The sequence below is a fragment of the Lycium barbarum genome, chromosome 1, assembly GCF_019175385.1.
Source record: "Lycium barbarum isolate Lr01 chromosome 1, ASM1917538v2, whole genome shotgun sequence".
NCBI lineage: Eukaryota > Viridiplantae > Streptophyta > Magnoliopsida > Solanales > Solanaceae > Lycium > Lycium barbarum.
In genome coordinates, this window is record NC_083337.1 from 14,930,805 (window position 1) to 14,957,661 (window position 26,857).

Consider the following 26,857-nt stretch of genomic DNA (forward strand, 5'->3'; position numbering starts at 1 on the left):
AATTATTTTTTTGAGCTTATTTTAAGCATAAAATTACTTTAAGTTGGCCAGCCAAACACTCAAAAAAGCTGAAAACAGCTTATAAGCCAACTTATAAGCCAATCCAAACGGGCTCTTAAACACATAAGAGAGAGAATTTACATATGGATAAGCTAAGTTATAGAGTATAACACTTTGAAGTACAGTTAAGAGGGTCAATAAATTATAGGTGTTGTTTTATGTGGACCACTAGCAGGGGGAATTAAGGGAGTCCGGAATTAAAATGCTCTTAAAAAAATCACTTTGAATCAAAATATCCTAATAAATTTTTTTTTATCAAAGTACCTTTAGTGTAGTAAAAGACTGCGCTATAGCACTTCACGGAGATGAAGCTGTTAAGTGCTATAGCACAGTATTTTACTGCGTTATAGAAGCAGTTTTCTACAACGCAGTAAAATACTGCATTATAGAAACAGTACCAAAAAAAATTCTTTTTTTTATAACGCAGTAAAATACTGCGTTATAGAAACAATACCAAAAAAAAAAATTGGCCAACTTTATTTTTTGCAACACTTAGCGTTTTTTTCATACTTTGACCAACGATTAGTCGTGTGTCAAGACTCCGAAACGTCAATATTTTATATAGAACCTGATATTTTTTTCTGCGTACAATAATGTAGGTCCAATACATCAAGGATACGTAGACGTTCGGATAGTCATTTTAGGGGTTGAAAAGGTGCCCGAAATAAGTTTTGTTTGAAAAAAAACTTATTGTTTTTTCCATACTTTGACCAACGATTATTCGTGTGTCAAGACTCCGAAACATCAATATTTTATATAGAACCTGATATTTTTTTCTGCGTACTATAATGTAGGCTCAATACATTAAGGATACGTAAACGTTCGGATTGTCATTTTAGGGGTTGAAAAGGTACCCGAAGTAAGTTTTCTCGACATATAAAGCTGACTAATTTTCTCGACATATAAAGTTGGTACTGTTTCTATAACGCAGTATTTTACTGCGTTATAGAAATAAAAAATTGATACTGTTTCTATAATGTAATATTTTATTGCGTTGTAAAAAACTGCTTCTATAACGCAGTAAAATACTGTGCTATAGCACTTAACGGCTCCGTCACCGTGAAGTGCTATAACGCAGTCTTTTACTGCACTAAAAATACTTTGATAATTTTTTTTTTGTTGGGATATTTTAATTCAAAGTGATTTTTTTGGGATATTTTAGTTCGGAACTACCTTAATTCCCCCTAGTGTGCTAGTGGTCCACATAAAACAACACCTATGATTTATAGACCCCCCTTAACTGTACTTCAAAGTGTTATACTCTATAACTTAGCTTGTCCATATATAAATTTTCTCTCTTATATGTTTAAGTAAAGTTTATTTGTCCGTATTCCCTATTTCTTGTCTGCTCAGAGCTTGAAAATTTTGGTGGGCTCATTCACGCATAAATTTCGTCCGTGAAAGGCCAAACTCTCATTTTTGCAGTTTAGTCCTTTCACGCACTAAATTGGTGCGTGAAATCTAGTTATGTTTTTTTTTTTTTTTATATGTTAGTTTGGTTCAACTTTTATTTTATTTTGTACTACAAAAGTCGCGAATTCTAGCAATGATAGACACAAGTGTACAGTTAAATAAGTAGCAAAGACTTATTGCCAAGAAATTACTGATCGATTTAATGTTTAGAAAAGTTTTGTCCTCGTGAAGGCAAGCAGGATAAGAACATTTTCATCGATAGTTTGCTTATCCTAGTTTTGTTTATGTGAAGGTTCTCAAATTGGAACCATGCAGATACAAGACTAATAACATCAGGTAACTCAATAGAAAAGTTTCTGTTAAATACTAGCTTATGATATTGTAAGTTTTATGTATTTCAAGAAGCGAATAAGCTAATCAGTTAATATTAAGTTGAAAAATTGCATTGTATCGCAATTGTTTTTTAAATATATATATATATATATATATATATATATATATATATATATATATTCAACTTGCATTGTATCGCAATTGTTTTTTAAATATATATATATATATATATATATATATATATATATATATATATATACTACTTATATATATTAAATTATCTTAATTTTTTTCTATATTTATTTTTTATATTATGATTCCATTAGTATAAATCTGCATTCGTCATTGACAGGGGTGGAGCTAGGTAGCCTCCGGGGGTTCATCCGAACCCCCTCGTCAAAAATTATATTGTATATATAAAGTTAAAATTAATTTTTATGTATATAGTAAATATTGAACTCCCTTAGCTTCCTCATATATTTGAACCCCTTAGGTGAAAATCCCGGTTCTACGTACCAGTGGTCACTAAAGCCAACCAAATGATCATTTTGTGACATCTGATTAAAAAAGATTAAACTGACTAAAGATTTTAGTAACAACATACTATTAATCTACCACTGAAAAAAAAAAAAGGAGAAAAATAGACTTTTAAAAAAAAAAAAAGTGAACTCTTGATCTAAACCAACCTATAACCTAGTAAAAAATTTCATCACTCTTTTGAACGTATATGGTGTGAAAGGTTAGATAACTAACATGTTTTGGCAGAACTGCAGAACTGTACAAGTTTCCTTAATAAGCGTCATTAAAAAAAAAAAACATTCTAAGGGATCGTTTGGTAGAAGGTATAAGTTGGGATATCCCAGCACTAATTTTTATACCATTTTTGGTAGAAGGATAAATTTATACCTTGTACCAAACATGGTACAAAAATTAGTGCTAGGATATCCCAGCTTATACCTTCTTATCCCACTTACACTGAGATTATAGATGAGATAAATTAGTCCCGGAATTATAATCCCGGGATAATTTCGACCAACTACCAAATAACCCCTAAGGGTTTAAATGCAAAAGTCAATTTTCCTTAAAAAAATAATCCCAACACGATTAAACAGTCCACAAATTTAGGCATCAAACACAATTAGCATCAAATGAGATTGATGCTATGATGAAAAGCCGATGCTTGCATGCATGGCTGGATGATATTATACATAATATATCTATTATGTGCCACGTTTGAAAAGAGCGAAATATAGGCGGATTCAGAATTTAAAATTATGAGTTTTTATATTCATCTTAAATTATTTAATAATGATAACTACGTTCATAATAAAATATTTATAGATTTTTAACGAAAATTTTAATACATATACAAGATATGAATATATAAAAGGTACTGGATTCCCGTAAACCCGTACTTGAGTGGAATAGAAATGTGTGTAAATAATTTCTCGATTGACGTTATATACAAACAGATTAGTAATTATGTCAGTAAAATTATTGAAGCATTCCTTAATCAGATTCTTTTTATCCAATAAGCTAAATTAATAGATTAGCTAGTCTTCCCCTTGTGCAGGAAAGATTAAACTGCATACTGGATGATAACATATGTCAAGACTCAAATTGGAGGCACTGCTTTTGGAGGAATTTTTAAAGATGATTAAAGAAAGTGGATGATACTCGGGTAAAATAAAACCCACCCCAAATCTCAATACAAAACTATGGAGCATTAAACATGGGCTAAAGTTATAAAAAGAAATTGCATATAAAGAGCTTGAGTGGAAAGCAACTGCGTCTTCTTGTTGTCAAGTTTAATTATCAAAGAGGAGGACATACTACTTCATGCTCTTAGGATCATAATTGAAGGTTATAAATATCTGTCGCAAACAAATAAGGCTACTATCAAACATATTTGGAGGGAGGCGACCCAATTTGCATACTTTCTGGCACGTGAAGATCACAAACACGACGGAGAATGCGTTGAAGAAAATGAAATTTCCTCTCCTAATTGATTTTTGTCGTGTGATTTAAGAATGAAGCTAAGACTTTTATCTAGTCATTTTTCGGTATATCAAAAACACAAAACATAATTAGCATCAGTTATACCATTATGATTTATGACCCATCTTTACCCAATTATCTGATGGGGTCATTTGGGTACAACTTGATGGGTCAAGTTCTTGCTCATATTTTGCCATAAAGCTTAACATTTATAAACCGTATATAAGAAGTAAGATTAACTTGATACAAATGCACTTTAAATTACAATTCTAAAAATTTTAAACTCCAAAAGGTTTTTAAAATAAATATTGAGGCATAATCTTTTGACTGAAAAAGACCTAAAGAAACTAGCTGCAATAGCAAATGTCTAATGATGTTATACTCAGTTTGTCACATTATGGAACAGAGTACGACAATCAAATACAGCTTTTCGGTCCCAAATTGGACATCAATTGACCAATTTCTTAGAATAAAATTTGTATATTTGAAGCTAACCAAAAGTATTATAAATCCAAAAAATCAATTATAGCTAAAAAGTTTCTATAAAGTTATAAAAGTATTACTCAGTCTGTCTCAATTTATGTGTTGCAGTTTAAATTTCGAGAGCCAAATTTTTTAATTTTAATCGTGAATTTGAAACATAATTTTTAAATTTTTTGAAATAAAATTTACATAATCTATTTGAAAACTACGTAAAAAATACTATGATTATATTAAACAATTAAAAATATTTAAAAAAAGGCATACGATAAAATTGCAGTCAAAGAAACACTCATTTGATTCTCGAATCCAATTTATGAGATGCACTTTTCTTTTTCTTATTCTATCAAAGATAAAAACCTTCTTGTATTTAGATATAACATATCTTTAAACTTCTTTATTTTTTCTTAATGAAATATAGCCACACAAATATCTATATCTTATTTAAATTATAAGTTTCCAATTTTTTTCTTAAAATTTATATCTTGACAAAGAGGAGATGCATAAGTCAGCTGAAGTTGGTACTCTTATTCTCCTATATAACAAAGCAAAAACAAGCCAAAAAAGTCACATGATCAAAAGTATAGTGCACACATATTACACTTTTTCAATTGTCCCATTCTTCTAGCTCTTTACTTCCTCTCCTTCACTTTGAGTACATCAACTTGAAGTTGAAGAAAAAAAATGGAGACATCACCCATGCCAAGATTAAGAAACAAATCATTAGGACCATCAAGTCTAAAACCAATAGTAACAAAGGGGAAATCTATTGAAGAATACGATATGGTGACCGTGGAAGACGAGCCATTGAGTCCAACCGCTCGTCTTTTCCACGATTCGAGGTTTGATGTCCATGATGTTGCTGTTATGGCTTGCAAAACTCGGATCGAGCCACAGCTTGTAAAGGACAAGTTGGTGCATACTTTGCTTAAGCATCCTCGTTTCACTAGCTTGATGGTATGTTTAATTTCTTATGTGCAATAATTTGGTGCAACATTTGATGTCATGTTCTTTTTGCATGTTTTGTTTAAGTATGATTAGTGGCGAAGCCAAAAATTTCATTATGGATAACCAATTTTTATAAAAATAAATTATCTCAAGCTTTTGTTTTAAGATCAAGAAGATTTAACCTTATATTGATCATGCATTTTATTATTTTTTTTACTTGAAATATACATATATTAAAATTATTGTACAACGAGTATCATATGAACCACCTTGCTTCAATGTTGCAGACCAAAAGTCTCTAAAATTAGTCCTCCGGATCGGAGTGCATGATAAACACTGATAGTGTAAATTAAGTACTTCTAGCGCATGTCCAGAGACTGATTAAGGAACTCATTACGCTTTTGAAATTATGAGTTCAAAATTTATCATTGAAATTTTAGTGACTTTCACACACATTTTTAAATCCGTGTCTTTTTTGCGCTTAAAAGATCCCTGTCAAAGATACTATTTCAGCTGAACTCATTGTTTGACATTTTTTCCTACTTAGAATTTACCTTGCTATGTCTTGCTTAAGTTTTTATTTATTTATTTGCTTTTTCCATTTTGCAGCGTTCTTTTTATTTTCCTTTTTCCCCCCTTATAAACAAGGAAATGTACTGTGCATCAAGAAATAGAGAAAATCTCAGATTTCAAGAACTTCTCATTGAAACAAAACACAGAAAAGAATTAAGTCCAAATCCATATATAAAAGCAACGTGGTAGTAGGATCTGTTGGTAAATCTGTGTTCAGACCCGTAGGAAAGAACAACCAGAAACTGAAAAAATCAAAAAGTAGAAAAAAAAAAAAAAACAGAAACTGTGTAAAGTTGAAAAAAAATTCAGAAACTAAGAAATATCTGAGACCACAGAATTCACTGTGTGTCCTTAAGGATTTTAATCCCCTCACTGTACCCGAGGTTATGGATTATTTCATCTCAGGATAAAACGGATATACCTGTCGCAGGAGTGGCGGTACCTCAAACGCTTATGATTCCGACGAACTCAAATTTGGCAACGAACCACACACAGACTCGATAGTTTTATTTCAAAAAACAAATGCAAATTTGCTATGCAGAAAAATTTTTAGTGGTCGAAAAATGAGGCATTGCCTCAGTTTATATAGCCGCGAAACATACCTATTCAGAACAGGTTTGGTGGCTCTTCGAAAAGGCCTTGCCTTTTCCGAAAAAATAAGAACGATGGGAACGTTGGAATTTATTCCGCGAAATTTAATTAATTAACAATTAATAATTTCCCATGGAAATAAAAAAAATAATCTTAGAAAATGAAGATTGAAGTTTAAATAAATTTGGTCCAAAAAGATTATCAATCAAATGTCGAAGTCGAAGCCGAAGCCGAGCTGAGTGACGACGACGGCACGAGGGTGGTCCCTCTTCTCAACCCTTTAAGAGCTAGAAGAAGTGTTTTCTAATATAAACACATAACTTTCACTTTCTACCACCAATGTGATACAAAGCTCCTTTTCAAAGGAACTTTGCTCTAAACTTCATTTTTCTTCTATTGTCTTTTTGTCTCCATTTTTCATTCACACCAACTTAGCTAGCTTCAATCATTAACTAGCTTTAACAAGATCAACGCTCGCACACCATTGTGTTAGGTCCAAAGTGCATAAATTTTAATGGGACAAAAAAAAATGGCACTCCATCAATAGTACAACACTGGTTGTGATGATGGTCTAGGAAGCATATATTCTGTCTTTTCCATAGCAAAAAGGGTACTGTTTTCATCATGTTTTCTATTGATTGTTCAAACAAGTTTGAAATATGTAACAAAATGCCTTATCATTCTTCCTCAAGCATGATTCATAGTACAAAGAAAGCAAAGAAACTAAACTGAAGAAATAAGGGCTCGTTTAGTACGAGGGATAAGGGATAAATAATTCGGGAATTAAATTTGAGATAAGTTTATCTCAAATTTGATTGGAATAAATCGCGGTATAGCTAAATCCAGAATAAGTAATCCTGGGATAACTTGTTTCCCAACTAAACGACCCCTAAGATCATTAGCGGCTCCTAGTAAAACAAAAAGAAAAATGGCTTTATTAATTTTGCTAGAACCCTACCCATACTATATTTTTTAGAGATTAATAGCTTGTTTGGCCAAGTTTATAAAAACAGCTTATTTTTAAAAGTACTTTTCAGCTAAAAGCAGTTTGTGTTTGACCAATTAATTTAAAAAGTACTTTTGAACAGCAATTAGTGTTTGGTCAAGCTTTTAAAAAGTGTTTCTAAGTGTATTTTTCTCAAAAGTACTTTTCAAAAAAGTGCTTTTGGGCAAAAGCTATTTTTTTTAGCTTCTAAAAAACTGCTTCTGTTACTCCCCAAAACACTTATTTTCTCTCAAAAGCTTGGCCAAATACCTCACTTTTTTTAAAATAAGCACTTATTGAAAAAATAAATACTTTTAGGGGGAAAATAAGCTTGGCCAAACAGGCTATAAGTTTTACTTACATCTAGGTGTTTCACTACCCTCGACTAATTATTGTGAAGATTTTCCTGTTCCATTGCCATCTCTACGAACATTGTTGATCCTCCTGAGTATTTTTTTAGAAGCTAATATATCACTATTTATTTTGTTAATAATAGTCCCTCTATCGCAATTTATGTGTCATTTTTAGTTTTTTCAGACTATGTAAAATTTGACTAGCAATTCAGAATGTCTTTTTTAATCATATTGACATAAGATGAGTTGCAATTTAAAATACTCTTTGTATTGTTTTTTAATATATAAATTTATTTTAAAATATTGAATCAATCTAATCCAATTTAATTTTAAAAATTAGTCAAATTTATCAAAAAGTGAAAACTTCCACATAAATTGGAACAGAGAGAGTAATAAAAGTCTTGGTGAGAATAGTAAGAGAAACAAATCTTACCTTACTAATCCCAATAAGGGATTAACCTTCCTTAGAGTTAGGTTCAATGTCAAGATATGGTTAAAGCCTGCAAATAATTTAGAAGATTGAGGTTTTTGTTTTACTTGCCATCTCAAGTCTTTATTACTTTAATTTAGCCAAAATGTGTGTTACTCCTATCACGTTAAAATAAATTTATTATGTTTTCTGGAATTGATATTGAATCTTGATGGAGAAAATTGGGGAGGTTGGTACCTTTAGACCCATAAAAAAAGCCCATGCCAAGAGCAAGAGAAGATGCATGATACCCTATGATATGCCCAGTAATAAGCATCTTTAAGGGTGCACACTAGGGGTGTACAAAGCAAACCGACAAATCGCACCAAACCGATAATCCGAACCAAACTGAGAAAAAAACCCGATTAGTAGTTTGGTTTGACTTAGTTTGGTTTTAAAAAAAAAATCCGAATACTATTGGTTTGGTTTGGTTTTAGCTAAAAAAAAGTCAAACTGAATCAAACCAACCCGATATTACATTTATAAAATTTCAAACATATTTTATACATAGAAATATTTATTTATAATGTAATTTATAAATGTTTCTTTAACTTTTTCATAGTTTTTTGTCTTTTAACATATTATTTCAAGCTTGGAATTAGAATTTTGAATGGTTTAATAAGTTTTATAGCTCAATGTTATTAGTAACTCAAATAAAACTCAACAAAAATCAAATCAATGCTAATGCTAACAGAAGAAATTCATATCTAACACTGGAATGACAATAATTTCGATATCTATTTTTTAGTTTTATATTAGTTTAAAAGTGAAAATACGTAACTTAATTTTATTTTTTCTTTAATATCTAGTCATGTAATTAATATTTATTAGTCGTACTTATTTTAGCATGATGTAGTACTTTAAGGGTTCGTTTGGTATGAAGGATAAACATAAATAGTCTCGTTTGGTTAGTAATCATGGGATAAGTTATCCCAGGAGTAAAAATAATGTTGGGATAACTTATACCTGTCACAGGGTGGAATAAGTTATCCCAGGATAAGTTATCCCGGGATAAGGAAGAAACCTCTTCTTTTTAGAAATTATCCAATGTATAATACTTTTTAGTCCAACAAATAACTCCAGAATAACTAATCTCAGCATAACTTATTCCAACGTAATTAATCCCAGCATAAAGTTTTACGTATAATACTAATCTCAGCATAACTTATCCCAATGTATAATACTTTTTATTTTTTCGTCTTTTCTGAAATTTTGAATATACGAAAACTCAGATTTATAGATTCAAAATATTATTGTTTCAGCTAAATTGAATATAACACATTGCTGTATTCGAAAACAACAGGATAATGACAAGCGTAACTGTGTTGATCCGTCATTCTGGTTTTTGGAACGATCAGAACTGTTTTGTGAATTACAAAATTGATGTTGTTATATTCATTGATAATTGCAATTACGATGAGTTAGTTTCTACGATTACAAATCAATTAGGCGTGGATACTGTCAGGAAAACTATTTCAATAAAATATACTGTTGAAGGCGATTTTCAACCAATTGAAATACACAACGATATAGGAGTTCGTGTGTACGTTGAGCTTAAGAGAGAAAACAGAGTTTTGGGGATGTATCCAATGTGTGTTAGTATTCATGCTTTTGATGTTGAGGATGATGCAACTGGTAATCGTATTATTAGTGATGATGTGCTGCAAATTGGATATAGTGAGAATAGGGATGGTATGGAAGTTTGTGATTCTACAGGAAAGGTTGTTGTTTTGTTTGGGAATGATAACAATTTGGTAATTTCGAAACCGGAAGCGAAAAGAGTTTTTGTCGATCAAATTTACCAGGATAAGGAAACTTGAAAATTGCGATGACGAAATACGCAATTCGTGAAAGATTCAATTTCAAAACAGAGAGATTGAATGATGTAAGGTATGATTTTCTAAATGTATTCTGGTAACTGAAAGTGCAGATGTACTTTTGTTATATTTGTACTATCTTGAGATGATTTGTTAACTTATTTAGCACACTGTTAATTTAAAAATGTTTGATGCATTATATTTCTGATATATTTTTGTATATTTCTACTGTATTTAATTGATTCAATATGTACTATTTGCATTGTATTATGTAGCTATACTCTGGCATGTTGGTCGCCGGAATGTAAATGGAAGTTCAGAGCGTCGAGAATTGGGGATTCTGAAATGTTCAGGGTTAGATCTTTCGATGACGAACATAAATGTCCGTTGAAGGACAATGTGTATTCACAAAGACAAGCAACAAGTTGGTTTATTGGAGAAGCGGTTGTCAAGGCGAAAATAATTAACCATAAAAGGAAGGTCACACCTAGGGATATAATGGACGATGTTAAAAATGAATTCGGCGTAGATGTTTCTTATATGATGGCATGGAGAGCTAGAGAGAAGGCTATAAAAGATTTCAGAGGTGATCCAGCTGATTCATACAAAAAGTTGCCGGCATATATATACATCCTTGATAAAACGTATCCTGGATCACTTGTTAAAATGCATAAATCACCAGAAAATGAGTTTATGTATTTGTTTGTAGCACTCAAAGCATTCATAAAGGGATTCGAGTGTTGTAGACCAATAGTTGTAGTGGATGGTGCACACCTTAAATCAACGTATAATGGTACATTTGTGTCGGCAAGTACTTTGGATGGAGCAGGTATGTGTAATTCTATTCTATGAATGTTTTTTTTTTATAAATACAACAATATGCTATTTATTTGCAAATAAAGTTGCTAAAAACATATTCTGGATATATTGCTGGTGTTAATTTGTGAATAATATATGCTGAAATACACTGTAAATATGTGGTGAATATATTGTAAATATATACTGTTGTTTTATAAATGATGTTGCTAAAAACATAGTGTGAGATCAAATTCAGTTAAAATATGTGTTGAATATATTATAAATATATATTGATTTTTGTAGGTAATATCCTACCACTAGCGTATGGTGTGATAGATTATGAGAATAATAAGTCCTGAACGTGGTTCTTTGAACTGTTCAAGCAAGCTTATGGTGTTAGGCAAAATATGTGTGTCGTGTCCGACAGACATGAAAGCATAATACACGCAGTTTCTAAGGTGTATCCTACTGTTCCTCATTTGGCTTGTATATGGCATTTGTGGAAAAATGTGACAAAGCAATACACAACAAACAGTGAGGTGTTGAGTCCTATATTTTATTCACTAGCGAAGGCATACAGCCAGGATGAGTTCGATAAATTGATGGAGAAGATTGAGAATGTTGATATTCGGGTAAAATGATACCTAGAAGATGCTGGAAGGGATAAATGGTCTAGGTTTTTTTCACCTGTTAACAGAGGATGGACAATGACTTCGAATATAGCCGAATGTATTAATGGAAAACTGGTTGCTGCAAGAGAGTTACACATTTTTGATTTCCTTGAAGAAGTGAGGAAGATGTTTGGTAGATGGAATTGCACAAATAGAAAAAATGGTACCTACACATTCACAACACTGATGAGGCGGTATCAAGAGATGTTGTCGATCAACGAGTACAAATCAATACGAATGAGGGTATCTTTGTTTGCAACACAAAAATTTAATCTATATTTTACTATATCTAATCTATATTTACGTATATTCCCAATATGGTAAAACTGCTCAGGTTAATGCTTGTTTATTGGTTAAATGGTTCTTAGGTTGAAGCGTCAACTGAATATGTTTACACAGTGAATGATGGACCGAGGCGTTTCATAATCGATTTGAAGAAGAAAACTTGCAGCTGCAGGATATTCCAACTGGACGAGATACCGTGTTCTCATGCATGAGCAGTATTGAAGAATAAAAATTTGACTATTGATGCATATTGTTCGGAATTATTCAAGCCGGAAACAGTTGTGAGCATATATGATGTGCCAGTTGATCCTCTTCCCGATGAGACCGAGTGGAATGTTCCTAAAAGTATATCAGATGAAGTTGTTATGCCACCGATCTATAAGAGACCCCCTGGGAGGCCAAAAAAGAAGAGGGACAAGCCATTACAGGAGTTGATGATTGGTAAAAATAGGAATGCTTGCGGTAAATGTGGACGTCTTGGTCATAACAGGCGTTCGTGTGATAATCCGCCGCTCAATAAGAAGAATAAATAAGTCCATTTTGATTTTATTTGTTAAGACAATTCTACTTTAAATTTCAGTTAAAAATAAAAAATGAATTCATCTTGAATTCATATTATTCTAGTATGACTGTATTTCACATGGTTGAACATCCGATGTTTTTCGATGTTATGCTATATTGGTGGTTTAATGGGATTTGGAAAGTTTACTCTATGTAAAATGATTTGACCTTTTGTTTTGGATTTATGCTTTAATAGTTGTATTTCGTATATATTTTGGCTATATTGTAGTTGCATTTTGTCTGATCTGGTTGATAATACTTTTTCTCATTTACTGTTAACTATATGTCATATATATTTTACATATATTTGAAGTGTATTTAGATGAAATTTTAAATTTTGTAACACACTGTGTATTAAAAATGGACTTATGGAATATATCTAAGTTATATTTTCTGTATATTTCGACTGTATTTAAATAGTTAGATATACTACTTTGTTAAATGAATACATTTCATAGAAAATGAAAATGGAATTTATGCATTGAAAAAATAACATACTTGAAAGAAACAACAATATAAAAACCATAAGGTGGTGTTCAACATTAATCATCCTAAAAAATATTACTGCACATGAAACGATATGTCCAAAATGAAAAAACAGCAACAAAAGTCGCAACCAACTATGCTATTGTCGAACATGAAAATCAAAAACACAAAAGACTTGGTGGCCTAATCAAGATCCTCTTTATTAACTGCATCGTAATCAACTGCCGGTCTAATTGGTCTTGGAGGCTGCTCGTTATCACTTGATGTATTGTTGTTTGACTTATCCCATGCATAGTCGCATAAAAGGGCACCGTATCTCATACGGAGTAACTTTGCATCGAATTCGGTTGGGATGACTTCACTTGAGCTCAAGTATTCAGCAAAGGCTACCACATACACACCACAATCCCTGAAAAAAATGATCAAAAAATTTACTGATCAAAACCCAAGAAAAAATAGATGTATTTATTGTGTTTTTTATTGGAAGAGATTCTTACATGCTAGCGGGAGCTTGTTGCGGGAGATTGTCTACTTTCACAATGTCAAAGTTGTCGGTCTGTTCTCTATTTCTGTAAGAAGGATGTGTGGCAAAATCTATATTCTTCTCATAGAAATCAGTTATTTGTAGACTGTGTGTCACAAGAGTAGCCAACATTTTCATTCCGGCTCTAACGACAGCATCAGGCCCTGCAGCTCGGTATGAGTTGTATACGTAGATGCACCTGTTTGTAAAAAGAAAAATACGAAAAAAACAAACATATAAATTTTGAATGAATGATTTTTTCAAAGGATGAGAGCACACCTGTCAGTGAATGATATCACAACCAAAATCCAGTGATTTTCCTCTTTTACGTTGACAGGAATTAGTACGTTGTCAACAGTATACCATGGTACATTAGCCAACAGCCTGTGCCCGTTAATGTACTCACACAGTTCATCTTCCTTACTGGCAACACATGTGGATGAATCAGGGTTTTCCCAAGATGTGTAAATTTTAGCAACTAAAGTATGAAAAATACAACTAGCAGTGGTGAATCTATAATTGTTGTTATTGTGATACTTCCCCTTCTTGTGTAGGTAGTAGAAAATAACATCAATATGCTGTAAAAACATCAATTCAGTGACTATAATCAATACTATGTTCAATAAAACTATTGCTGTATATATATTAAATATAGTGAAACATACTCTTAAATATAGCAAAAATACAATTCTGTATACTTAATCAGTACTATGCTCAACTAATAAATTAATGTCTCTATATTAAATATAGTGCAAATATAATGATGAAAAAAATTTTAAAATACAATACAGTCTTAACGTAAATACAAAATTGTGATATATATATATATATATATATATATATATATATATATATATATATATATATATATGTCAAATATAGTAAAAAGATATACTCTAGATACATCACACTGTAATTCTATTATAAAACATAAAAAACTTAGATAACAAGAAGAAAGACATCAAACCTCATCAGTTCAAATTTGCCCATCCATAGATAACAAGTAGAACCAGTTTTTGTCGGATACGGCTATAACGCCTAAATGTAACCAAAGTTCGGCATCCGCAGGATCCAGTCCTTCCTTGTTCTTTCTGTAATGATTTTCCTTTGGCTTCCTGTATATCAACAATGGAAAGAACATACGTTAAGTTTATTAAGAATTGATTTCTGGAAAACTAAAAAAATAAGTTGTGAAAATAATTACTTTTTGTGGTGCGATTTCAGCAGATCCTTCTCAAGACACTTTTGATATTCTTGAAGAAACGAAGTATCTAACGGGGCACTGATAGGGTGCTCAACAAATGGGTGTTTTTTCTGATAAATGCAAGGACTGATATTTTTGGCAGAAGAACCCGCTGAGCTAAAATTGGGACAGTAAGGGGACAGGTTGTATTTGCTTGGTTTCCTTTCTCGGGCAGCCCCTGGATGGACAATGATTTGTTTTTCAGTGTTTGAAAGCTGTGTAGTCTCACCACTTGAGCTTTGACCCGCATTTGGTTGTACAGGAACTTGTTGTCCAGTTTCATCACTTGAACTGTGGCTAGCGATCGGTTGTACTCCAACTTGTTGTTCTGTTTCATTAGTTGAACTTCGTCCAGTTGTTGGTTGTACTCCAAGTTGGATTGGTATCTGAGAATCAGGAATCATCCACTGAGAGATCGTTACCGGGTTATCGTTCGGATTCTGAGGGGTCCTTAAACTTGACAAATCGGCTTGATCATCGCGTGGTACTGGAGGAGGACCAAGAGGAATAACACACGCTAAAGGATAGTTGACTAGCAAGTCCACTATCATTTCCTCTGATGCGGTAAATTCAGCATTAGCATTCTCCATATCACCGGTTTGCTAAGATTCCTGAAATAAAAAACAAACAAAAAACGACTGGTGTTTGTCAATTATTGCTTATCAAAACGATATATAATTGGCACTTAAAAGCCGTATTTCAGTACTTACATCAAAATTTAAATGGATTGGTGTTATGGACACTCCATCTGTTTGTGCATCACTTTTAACTCCGGTTTCTTTATCCACATCAACAACAGAAACCGGATCATTAATTGACAACCCAACTCCCTCAACCTAAAACAATAAAAACATGGTTCAAATAAATTTAAAGGCATCAGTAAAATAAATACACATATACACATATATAGCATTGCTATAAAAGTTAAAAGTTTCATATAAATATAGACAAAATATATGAAAAATATACCTGAAATATAGTCAACAGAAACCAGAATAAGTAACCTTGAACATAATAATCAAAATACAATTAAAATATAGCCAAAATATATATGAAAAACTACTATTAAAATATCAATCCAAAAGAAATATAGCACTACTATTATATATGAACACAATCATAACAAAAATAGCACAAATAGATTCATCAAATGGAACACTACTAACAAATGACTATGTGAAAAATATATATGTAAATACACTATAGGTAATATTAAACACAAATAAAATTTCAATATTTTTACTTTGAAAAATATACTGCAAATATAGAAAAGTGAAAGAAAAAATGAATACCACTGGATGACTCCTCTGCACGGAAGTTGCACCACCACCTTGATTCTCTTTGGTTGAAAACTTTACTGCACCGCCACTTTGATTGCCTTGAGAAATCCCACCATCAGTATGTAAGTCAGCTTGCAACATTGTGTCTCCGACCTTTAAAATTTTCCAAAAGAAAATATAAAGTCTTCCAATAAATATATCAAAATAACTTAAAAAGTTAATAATTTCCATTTTTACTGTGTTGTCTTCGACTACGTCGTTGACAATTGGTGTGCCTTTATCAGAACGATGACGTTGGCTTTTTTCATGTGGTGTTGTATGCCAACATCATGTTGATGTGACGGGGCTTTACTATCGGCGAGCTTCAAAAAAAATATCTTATTAATAAAAAAGAAAACCGATTTGTTAATGCATGTAATGTATTTAATGAACATAACTTTTAGTGTTGATTTTTACCTTATCTGGTTTGAAGTTGTTATCCATGTAGTCAAACACCTACAGTTTTGAAACACAAAAAATAGAATTAGAATTGTTAATTACTTGACACAAGCAATATCAAGTAACAAAAACATATTGAAAACAAAACGCCTACTTCTTTCTTAAAAATCTGAATCTCTTCCCTTATCAGTTTAAACTCATTTGTTCCGGGTCCTGTAGGTGCATCTGGTTTCTTTGTCCCTTTTATCCGAGATTCCTTCCGTGATGGTTGTTTCCTGGAAGGAGAAACAGAAACGGAAAACTGTGTCCGTTTCTTGCATCGCGGGGAATCAGAATTGGCACTCCTTTGTTGTTGTTTGCCACTGGACAGATGAGGTGGTGTGGTACTAAAATCATCGTAAGCATCGTCTACCAAATCAGTACATGTACACCATCAACTCCATGTTTGACGTCTGGTATATCATGTGCAACAAGAGGAAAATAAAGAGTTTCCAACTCATGGGGTGTTGGCACAACTTCCTCAAATCTACAAGACTGTGAACAATAAAATATAGAAACTACATTACCATATATATCTACATTGGTAACATACTAAAATATGAGGAAAATATAGTCAAAATATATTGATCACAAATGACTTATTTCATAAATATAGTCAAAATATAATCAAAATATACCATGAAAAACAAACATATTAAAACATTTAAATGGTAAAGGGCACAAACAAATATAACTGTTCAGTTTATTAAAAAAATTGTTTTATCGGGTTTTTGTCGTCTCTGAACATGCCATCCATCAATCTCTTGAATTCTGGTTTTCCTTCCGCAGTCCGCCAATTCAAAATTCTAGGAACTAAATTCCCCATCTTAACTGCAATGGTGGAAGGGACTTTTGAGCAACATTCATACAACCACACTTGCATAGCAAGTGGCAACCCATGAATCCTATAATATTTCTTAAAACTAGCATATTTCTGCTCGATACTTACAACCAACTCTCTAAACGAATCTTTACCCCAAGGATACTCATTATATCTCCCGTCCTCTACAACATCAAAATGGATCCTTGGCATGTTTGTTGAGTTTGGCTCACCACAATGTACCCACGTATTTATGAAATAAAATATTGCCATCTTGACTGCGTCATCCCCTTTATCATCCCAAACTGTCTTGTTGAAACACTCAATAAGCTCGTGTCTTTTAACTGGCAGTTGGTTCTGGTCATTTCTACCAAAATACTCAACCATAAGCCTATTCGGTTTTGAGTTATCATAAACAAAATCATTTTCATCAGAGACATAATCTAGCCGAGTGATCAGTGCAAATTCTCTAAGGCCAAAACGTAGAACTTTACCATTTATTTCAAATGTAAAGCACCTATATGTACTGCCCCTAAGTTCTTTGACCATAAAGCACCGAAAAATATGTGCTTGTACATCCAATTGCTGCATTCTGAGATATTTACCAAAACAAGAATTCCTAAACATATCCATCTGTGGGTCTGTTATTTTGCCTCTAATATCTTGCATTACATTAACATTCGTGTATCTACACATAGATGGTGCCACAGCAGGGTGCTTGGTAACAAAAAATTTAGATACCTGAAACAACATGCCAAAAAACACGTGTGATTGACAAAAAACAGTGAACACAATCAGGTAAAAAAGAGATCAACCAAAAATATATACAAATATAAAACAAAACAATGATTGACAATGAAAAAATATAATGTAATTGAATAATAAATATATATATGAATATACTGAAAATATAATGACATATATTGACTGAATATGTAAATTACAGAACTGTAATAACTGTCAACAAAATATACACAAATATACTTAAAATCTTAAAAATTACAGTTATGGTGAAGAACAATAAACACGAATTAATTGAAGAAACATGTGTAAAAAACAAAAAAACAGAAAATATACTTAAAATGCACATAAAATATAGATCTGGTTAATTCACAGATCTGTAATAACTGAACTAAAAAAAAAAAGAACTAAATATACTGAAAATATAACATCAATATACCTCTTCATCATCATCCTCATCCACATTATGTTTGGCTTTAGCAATTTTTTTGCCCTTAACATTAACAACATTGTCACCAGCCTCTCTTCTTTTGTTTCTCCATTTGAGAAACCTTTTTCACTTTTTCTTGTTGTTTACTCTTCGAATCAACATATTCCTTAGAACGCCTAGGATCGTTAATTATTTTTGAACGATTCTCAGCATAAGAGCCTGCAATAGCAGTTTCATGTTGAGAAATTCCCAAAGAAAAATTAGGAATCTCAAATTCGGGTTCTATACTTGTAGTTCTCATCGGAGTAGAAGCTTTCTTAGCCATTTCACTTGAATCTAAGAAAAAACAACCAAGAACAAACACTGATAATTAATTATTTAGAGTTGCATTACTGATTCAAACGGAAAAAAAAAACACCCAAAATATAGGTTAAATACACGGTGAAAATTAAAAATCAGTATAGAATCTTACCTTATTTGAGAATTAGATTTGAATTATGAGTGAAATTAATTAGTTAATTAGAGATAAAAAAAAGGAAGTTGAAGAATTGTAAAACTGATTTGAAATTGGAGGAAATTAATGGATATTGTGAATAATGGCGTGTATTTAAGGGGATAGGAGAGAGAGACGTTTTTGTTGGCTTAAATTTAGGGGTGTGGGAAGTTATCAGATGAGTGGTAAAAACATGGTAGCTATATGAAGTAAATATGTTATATCTTAGCTACTAAATATAATTATTGAAAAGTTTAGTTATGTTCCATAAATACGTAATAATGGAACCTATGCCAAGTAAATTTTACTATATAGTTTGTAATCTTTCACAAATATGGTAACTATTCTTTCATTAGAAGAAATGTCTTTTCGTGTTTTCGCTTACTAAATTGGGAATAATAAAACGAGTTCATTTATGAAATGCAAGATTCCCAATTTAGCAAGTGAAAACACGAAAAGACATTTCTTTTAATGAAAGAACAGTTTTACTGCAAGCTGCTTAAACCTAAAAATAGTGACTGAAAGTCTGAAACCTCATTAATGTCGAAAATAATAGAGGTACGACCACTTTTTAATTCTTTTAGTAGTTTTTTTCTTTTTAGAAAGTTTTTTCTAGTGGACAAAAAGAATAAAAAATGGGACTAGATCACTCAACCCAATTACTTTTATGAGAAACTATTGGAGAAATTACTGGATCTAATAATACACTATGCAAAGTATTTTTTTTTTAATATATATTTTGTCCAATTCAACAATCCAACGTAAAATTATAAGGAAGTGGTATCTTGGGGGCGGAGATAGAGGGGTGCAAGGTCGTTGGAAAATTATATTATGTAAATAGTATTTATACGTATATATTCGAATTCCCTTGACATAAGTTTTTTTGTATCTCCTTATTTGAGTTTTTGGCTCCTGTTCACTTTTTTTAGGTGTGACAAAATGTGTACTAACAAATTTGATGTATACACAGGTTGTGGATGAAGAGAATTTAGCAGACATGAAATGGGTCCAAACAAAAGTTGATTTGGACCAACACATTATAATGCCAGAAGTGGATGAAACTCAGCTTGAATCACCAGATAAGTTTGTGGAAGATTATATTTACAGCCTTAGCAAAACAAGCCTTGACAAATCCAAGCCACTCTGGGACCTTCACATTGTCAATGTCAAAACTCGTCTAAGGCCGTGTTTAGGGTTCACCATTCGCTTGGCGATGGAACCTCCCTTATTTCTCTTCTACTCGCGTGCACTCGCCAAACTGTTGATGAGAGCAAGCTTCCTACTATTCCAACCAAGAAAAGGAGACCTACTCCTTCAGGTAAATGGACGGATTGGGTCAAAACGGGTCAAAAAGCGCTAAATGAATCATTACTTAACTTGCTTAATGTTTGCTTGAAACAAAATAGGTTGGGTTAAATAATGGACCATAACTTAAGTTGCCCAATATGACACAACAAAAGGGATTCGTTTGGCTCTAAACTTGATTCCTTTATGTTTGGATTTGGGTGGCATTTTGATCTGCTAGATTATACCATAATGGCCCATTTTTGACCCGGGACCTTTAACTAACTACTCAAATAGAGTAAAATATTACCTACCTCTACCCGTTTACAAACTTTTGCCCATTAAAAAGTTAATAGCATAGTTTCATACATTCGTATACCGTCGGTGTATACAACTCACATGTAATTGAATACCACGGCGGTATATAATAGTCAGGATAGTTGAATCAGACTTTTGTATAATATAAAGATGTATAAAATGTGAATTTTACAGCGCGATGGTAATAAATGTACATATATTCTGGATATTTTTGTAATTTTTTGTTTAAATAGGTATAAATTGTAATATTTTTTTAAAATGGGTATTTCCGGGTAATTAATTTTGATTGGATGGGCACTTTTGTTCACTTTGGGTACAACCTAGTGGATCAAGTACATGCTCATAATTATCCCTATTTAAATTCGAGCAAATTGAACATGTTACCGAAAAATGAATTGATTTTGCTACTTCAATTTTTTGTATTATATGTAAAAACTTAAATCACATACATCAACAGTGTAATTGTTTTTTTTTTTTGCGCGATCTGTTTACTAACTAAGCATACTCTTTGGCAGGTTATTCAACAAAGGAAGGGCCATTCAAGTTCTTGGGATCATTTTGGATTTTCATCATAATGCTTTTCAATACTGCAGTTGATGTTTTCATGTTTGTCATCACAACCATCTTCCTCAAGGATACAAAAACACCGATTAGCGCTGTGCCTGATTCTCAATCTAATGGAAGACGAATCGTTCACCGGATAATCAGTCTCGATGATTTGAAGTTTGTGAAAAATTCTATGGATGTTGTAAGTTATAATCTACCTCTTCTTGGATAAAATGAATGAAATTCATGCGTTGTGAAAGATAACTGATATTGTTGCATGTATTTTCTCCACAGATTATAAATGATGTTGCCCTGGGATTGACACAAGTTGGTTTATCTAAATATCTCAATAGGAGATATGGTAAGTTATTTTATTCACAAACTCTTGGAATTGCATTAACTTCATAAATGATCAATAAACTTTTATTTATTGGCATAAAGTCGCTAATTCAACATATTTTCTAATGAAAAAATCACTCGACTGTACTTAAATATCACAATAATCACTAACCTGTATTTTCTAACCAAAAAGGCAATCAACTTTGTCAAGTATAAAAAAAGTTATGAGAAAACAGAAAACACATTTTATATGATACTTAGGCAAAATTGGATGACTTTTTTGGTTTTCAAAAAGAATTATTTAGTCACTTTCTGTGATACTTAAGCAAATTTTAGTAATTTTCTTGTTACACAAAATAGTTCGGTGACTTTTTGTCACTTCGTCAAATTTGAATAACTGTTTAGTATACAAATAGTTCAGACTTGATGCAATGAATAAAAGTAGCGACCATACGTGATACTACACCCTTAGAATTAAGTAGGATCTTCGATAATAGGGACAATTTCATTATTTAAATTTGATGTGCTCAATCTTTGATGTATAAGAAATATCGAATTCAATTAAACCAGTTAATTATACATTGCATTCTATCGCTGAATTACTCTATTATATTGTTCCAAATATTGTCAGCTGTTATTGGTGGGAAAGACAAGGGAGCCACAGAGAGAAACAACAATCTTCCCATTGGCATTCGACTTCGGTCCTGCCTTGTTATTAACCTAAGACAATCTGCAGGAATTGAAGTAACCACTTTCATGCCTTGTTTATTATTATTATTATTTCGATTTATGTGGCACATTTCGGGTTTTGAAAGCCAAAATAGTTTCTTTTTATCACGATCTTTTCATATGCCTTTTAAGTATTTTGAATTGTTAGTTATTGTGACTTAGTAGGCGTTTGACCATCAATTTTGAAACCATGGTTTCAAACTAGCGTTTGACCATCAATTTTAAGTCGTGGTTTGAAACCTGGTTTGAAACCATGGTTTCAACCCAAATCATCCAAAAAAGCATGGTTTGGGTTTGAAACCATGGTTTCAACTTTTTTAAATACAAAATTTAACCCATAAGTTAATATTTTGTAAAACAAAATCCATAAGTTGGTAAATATTTATAATAATTACCCCCATCAATCATTTACCAATCTCATTAACTTCCACTAACGTTTATTTATGTCTACCAATCTTTAATTTCTATGGGAAGATTATATTAAATAGTAGTTACATGACTATTCATGTTAAATTTTCGATTTTATTGAAGTAAAATTTGATTAATTGATGTTGCATTTTTTAGAAAAGTCTTCTAGTAGTGTACTAATTTTTGTATAAACCATGATTTGATCATTTGGTAAGATTGTATAAGAATTGAGAATGTTTTGATAGTTTTCACAATTTGTGGGGTTTTTATGTCTATAAGAGAAAATAAAACTTAAAATATTCAAATTGTATATCCAAACATGGTTTGAAACCAGGTTTCAAACCATGTCCAAACGGGGCCTTATAATACTCTTTAAATAGCTTCAAAATATGTAAATGTTATTTCAAAATTTAAAAATAATTTCATATGTGAATTCACGGTTAAAATTGAAAAGATTGACTCTCGAAATCCGTAACTTTCCACATAAATTGGGACAGACGAAGTATAATTATAGGCTTTCTGGACGAAATTAATTACATGCACTAGCCAAAATTTATAAAACTATACACTGATGTATACGATAAGTATATTTACGTATATTGTCTGTATATTTTATGTATACAATTTGTGTATTATATGTATATAATTTGTATATTATACTTAATATACAAAACCTATACATTTTCTTAATATACAAACCTATACATTTTCTGGCTATTCATTTTTTGTGGTCCGAAAGTGTAATCACCTTATTGTATGACATGAATGAATGAAATTACAGGATCTATAGCCGATATGATGGAGAATGGCATTAAAGGAAAGAGGGGTTGGGGAAATTGGTTCGGTTATGTGTTGTTACCATTCAAGATTGCATTTTGTAATGATCCTTTAAATTATGTCAAAGAAGCAAAGGCAACTGTCGATCGCAAGAAACGTTCCTTTGAAGCTTTGTTCACTTTAACCATGGCTGAATTAGTAATCAAGTTTTTTGGCATCAAGGTATATATATATTCAAGTTAATTACATTTAATTTCCTTTGGCAATAAAACTTTAAACACCGTGGTTGCATTAGTATTTAAAATGCATGATTTGTTGAATACAAGGAATTTAAAATTTGTGTTGTTCAGACTTTTCAAAAATACTGTTGTATCCGTAATGGATCCTTCAAAAGTACATTAGTTTTAGAGAATCTGATACACACCTGATGAAATTTTTATAAAGTACAACCAACATAACTTGAAAGAGTTTAATTACAACCAACATAACTTAAAAGTGTTTAATTACTCTTCCCTTCTAAGTTCTATGGTACATTGATAGTGAACTTTTTTATACCATTTAGCTTCGCTTGATAACTAGAGATGTTTTTATACTATTATTGTCTATAAGTTTAATCCTTTGATATATGAATTACGTTATATACACTGACAGTACAAAGTTAAAGTTATTTTTCTAGTTACCTTATAAGATTTTCGATGAGAAGTTATTTGTTGTTATAGGTCTTAACTTAACCTAATAATATAAAAAATTTATACAGTTCCATTGTGCAAAACTCAAGAATGATTATTTATTGTTATAAGTTGGCTTAACTTAATGATATAAAAAATTTATAATTCAATGTCACTGCATAAAATTCAAACTCTTTAAATAATATTTTGGGTGACCACTACTCAAAAATTGATGAATCTAACTTATTGACTGATATAGGTAGCTACAGCTGTGACTCTCAAAGTATTCTCAAATTCAACAATATGCTTCACCAACTTGGTTGGACGACAAGAGGAAATTGGGTTTTGTGGTAACCCAATAACTTATTTTGCTACAAGTGCTTATGGGCAGCCAAGTGTAAGTATTTATCCACTCTATTGTTGAGATATTTGCACTTTATATCCATTAATTTGGAGATTAGTACCTAATTAAACATCGTTATATATCTAAAATACTAGCAAGGCGTATCATAGCTAATTATTGGTAAAAATTCATCCGCATTTAATTGAATGCTATGATTTAGTCATAGTTAATAAAGTGATATATAATCCGCTTTAACTTTTAACCGTTGAGATTAAATTGAATGATTTAATATAAACATACATGCAAGTAAATTTTTATTCTAATCATAGTTCATATACAGTCAGAGTCCTACACTATGGAAATCACCTCTAGGCTCTAGTAAGCTTCATTAATTATTTTGGTTCTATGAGACTAAAAGGGGACAGAGGAGCTTGATAAGCGGAAATATTGTTTACAAGATAAAATTGCTAATGAAATTGAAATGAGGATTGTTTTTCTCTTGGTCCTACCTAATTAGTTGAAGAGCTTAATTTATGTGCGCTAATAGTGTATAGTATTTGCGTTTATTTGTAATGTGTGAGCTACAGTTAGAACTAGACACATACTTCAATCCCTCCTTTTCTAGTTAATTGTTGTAGATTTAATGAGTACATCTGATGTAGATAGCTGTAGAGCTATGGTTTTGTAAAGTTGTCAGTTGGTGATTAATATGAAGTGTTAGTTACCAAAACAAAAATAAAAAATGTATAGGATTTTTACATTATCAAGTTAAAGACCTCAACATGTAAGTCTGTGTTGTAAGCCTAATTTGATAATTTAGACAATAAAGTAAATATTTGCTATAACCGATTAAAATACAGCAATAGTCCCAAATAATTTGCATCATCAGTGTGATATTCATATTCTCTGTGATATTCAATAACTCAATATTCTGATTCCATAAATTTAATTTTTAGGCATGTATGATCAATTTCCAAAGCTATATCGATAAGATGATAATCGCGGTATCTGTTGATGAAATTGCTATTCCTAATCCCCAACAACTGTTTGATGATTTCGAAGATTCTCTTAATCTCATAAAGGATGCTGTTGTAAAAAGAGGGCTCGCCAAGAATCTGAAATGATCAAGAAATCCAACCGAGGAAGGTTGTTTAATTTAAGTAATTTTACTATGTTAAAGAACTTTTGAAATAATTCACCAGCTCTTGTGTTGCAGTAATTCTATTTGCTATTGCTTTCAATTTGATATCGAAGAACATGGTACTATTGTTTTTTGGGAAGCTACGGGTTAAGTTAATGTTATTCCTATCAATGTGTTAAACATTTATGTGTGTAGAATTTCTATTATTTTGAATGTGTTTATGGCTAGAATAGCACTGTAAGCCACGGTCCAATGTCCCTCATTACCACTGTAAAGGATTGTTCAAATAACAAAAGGTTTAGCATAAGGCGAGTTAGATCAGTAGAGTTATTATTCTCTTTTCTTTAAAAATAAAGGGCCAAGACAATACAACTTAAAGGTTCAAGCCGTTTTGTTGATATTGATTGAGGCATTTGATCGAGTTTGCTTGAAATAGTTTGTAGATTAGGTTTAGTTTTGAAAGAATTGCATTAAAGTTTGGTGGGAACTTAATTTAGACTTTTGGGTATATTTGAGAAAGCCTAGATTAAATGTGTATAATAGCCTAGCCAGACTCTAGCATAATGCACCATTTTAGGTCTAGTGGCCAACAATTTAACCATCTAAATCCACTTCGGAAATGCATATGAACCTGCAAAATCTCGTATAAGATGGTCTTAATTTAACAATATTTATAGGCATAGTTGTAAACTTGTACCTTGTTTTCTAGATAGGAAAATTTCTCTATTATCGGCTTCTAAACTCATTATGGGTAAGATACAGAAAAAAAAATTATTTGTGCATCCAATTTGGTTCGAGAACAAATTTGTTTTGGAGGATTATTATATATGAAATATATCACTAAAAGCCTAAAATATGCAAGAAAATAAATAAATATAATATGCAGCTAAATTATTTTAAAATAGGTGAACTACAAAATGGCTTTAGCCTTTAAGAATAAGAAGAGGATCTAGATTGCAATTTTAAATAAAGTTAAAACACTTTCAATTTGAAAATATCTGATGACCCACAATCCTAGTCCGTGGCTGACACTCAACTACCCCTTGTCGAGCAAAATTCTTTACTGGTAGTCTGGCTCACAATTCTCCCTGACTTAATTCCATCTTCTACCATTTTTCCGACTTTGATTGCTTCGACAAAAGTTTTGCCTATTGTGGAGATCAAGTAATGGAAGTAATCAGCTTCTGAGCCTAAAGTAAGACACCAATCACATCTCATGTCCCTTCACGGGTTGTTTGACCCTGGCAGCTGGTTCCCTCCATTGATAACATATTCTCTTATGTTCTTGGTGATGGAATACAGGCATACGCAGCGGAAGCAAATAGCCAGGATCAAATTTGCATGTAATATAGACAACACATAATCAAGATATTAATCAAACATAAAATTAATACTTATCTCTTGAAGCGTGACCGCGACCAAGAATCGAATCTTCAACCACGAAACACATACTATCCACGAGATCGTCATCCTTCA

At 31.8% G+C, this 26,857-nt stretch overlaps 1 pseudogene; it reads left to right on the plus strand.

Annotated features, from left to right (window-relative positions):
• Positions 1–4,895: 4,895 nt before the first annotated feature.
• LOC132630531 (wax ester synthase/diacylglycerol acyltransferase 11-like) lies at positions 4,896–25,364 on the plus strand (annotated as a pseudogene).
• The last annotated feature ends 1,493 nt before the right edge of the window (positions 25,365–26,857 follow it).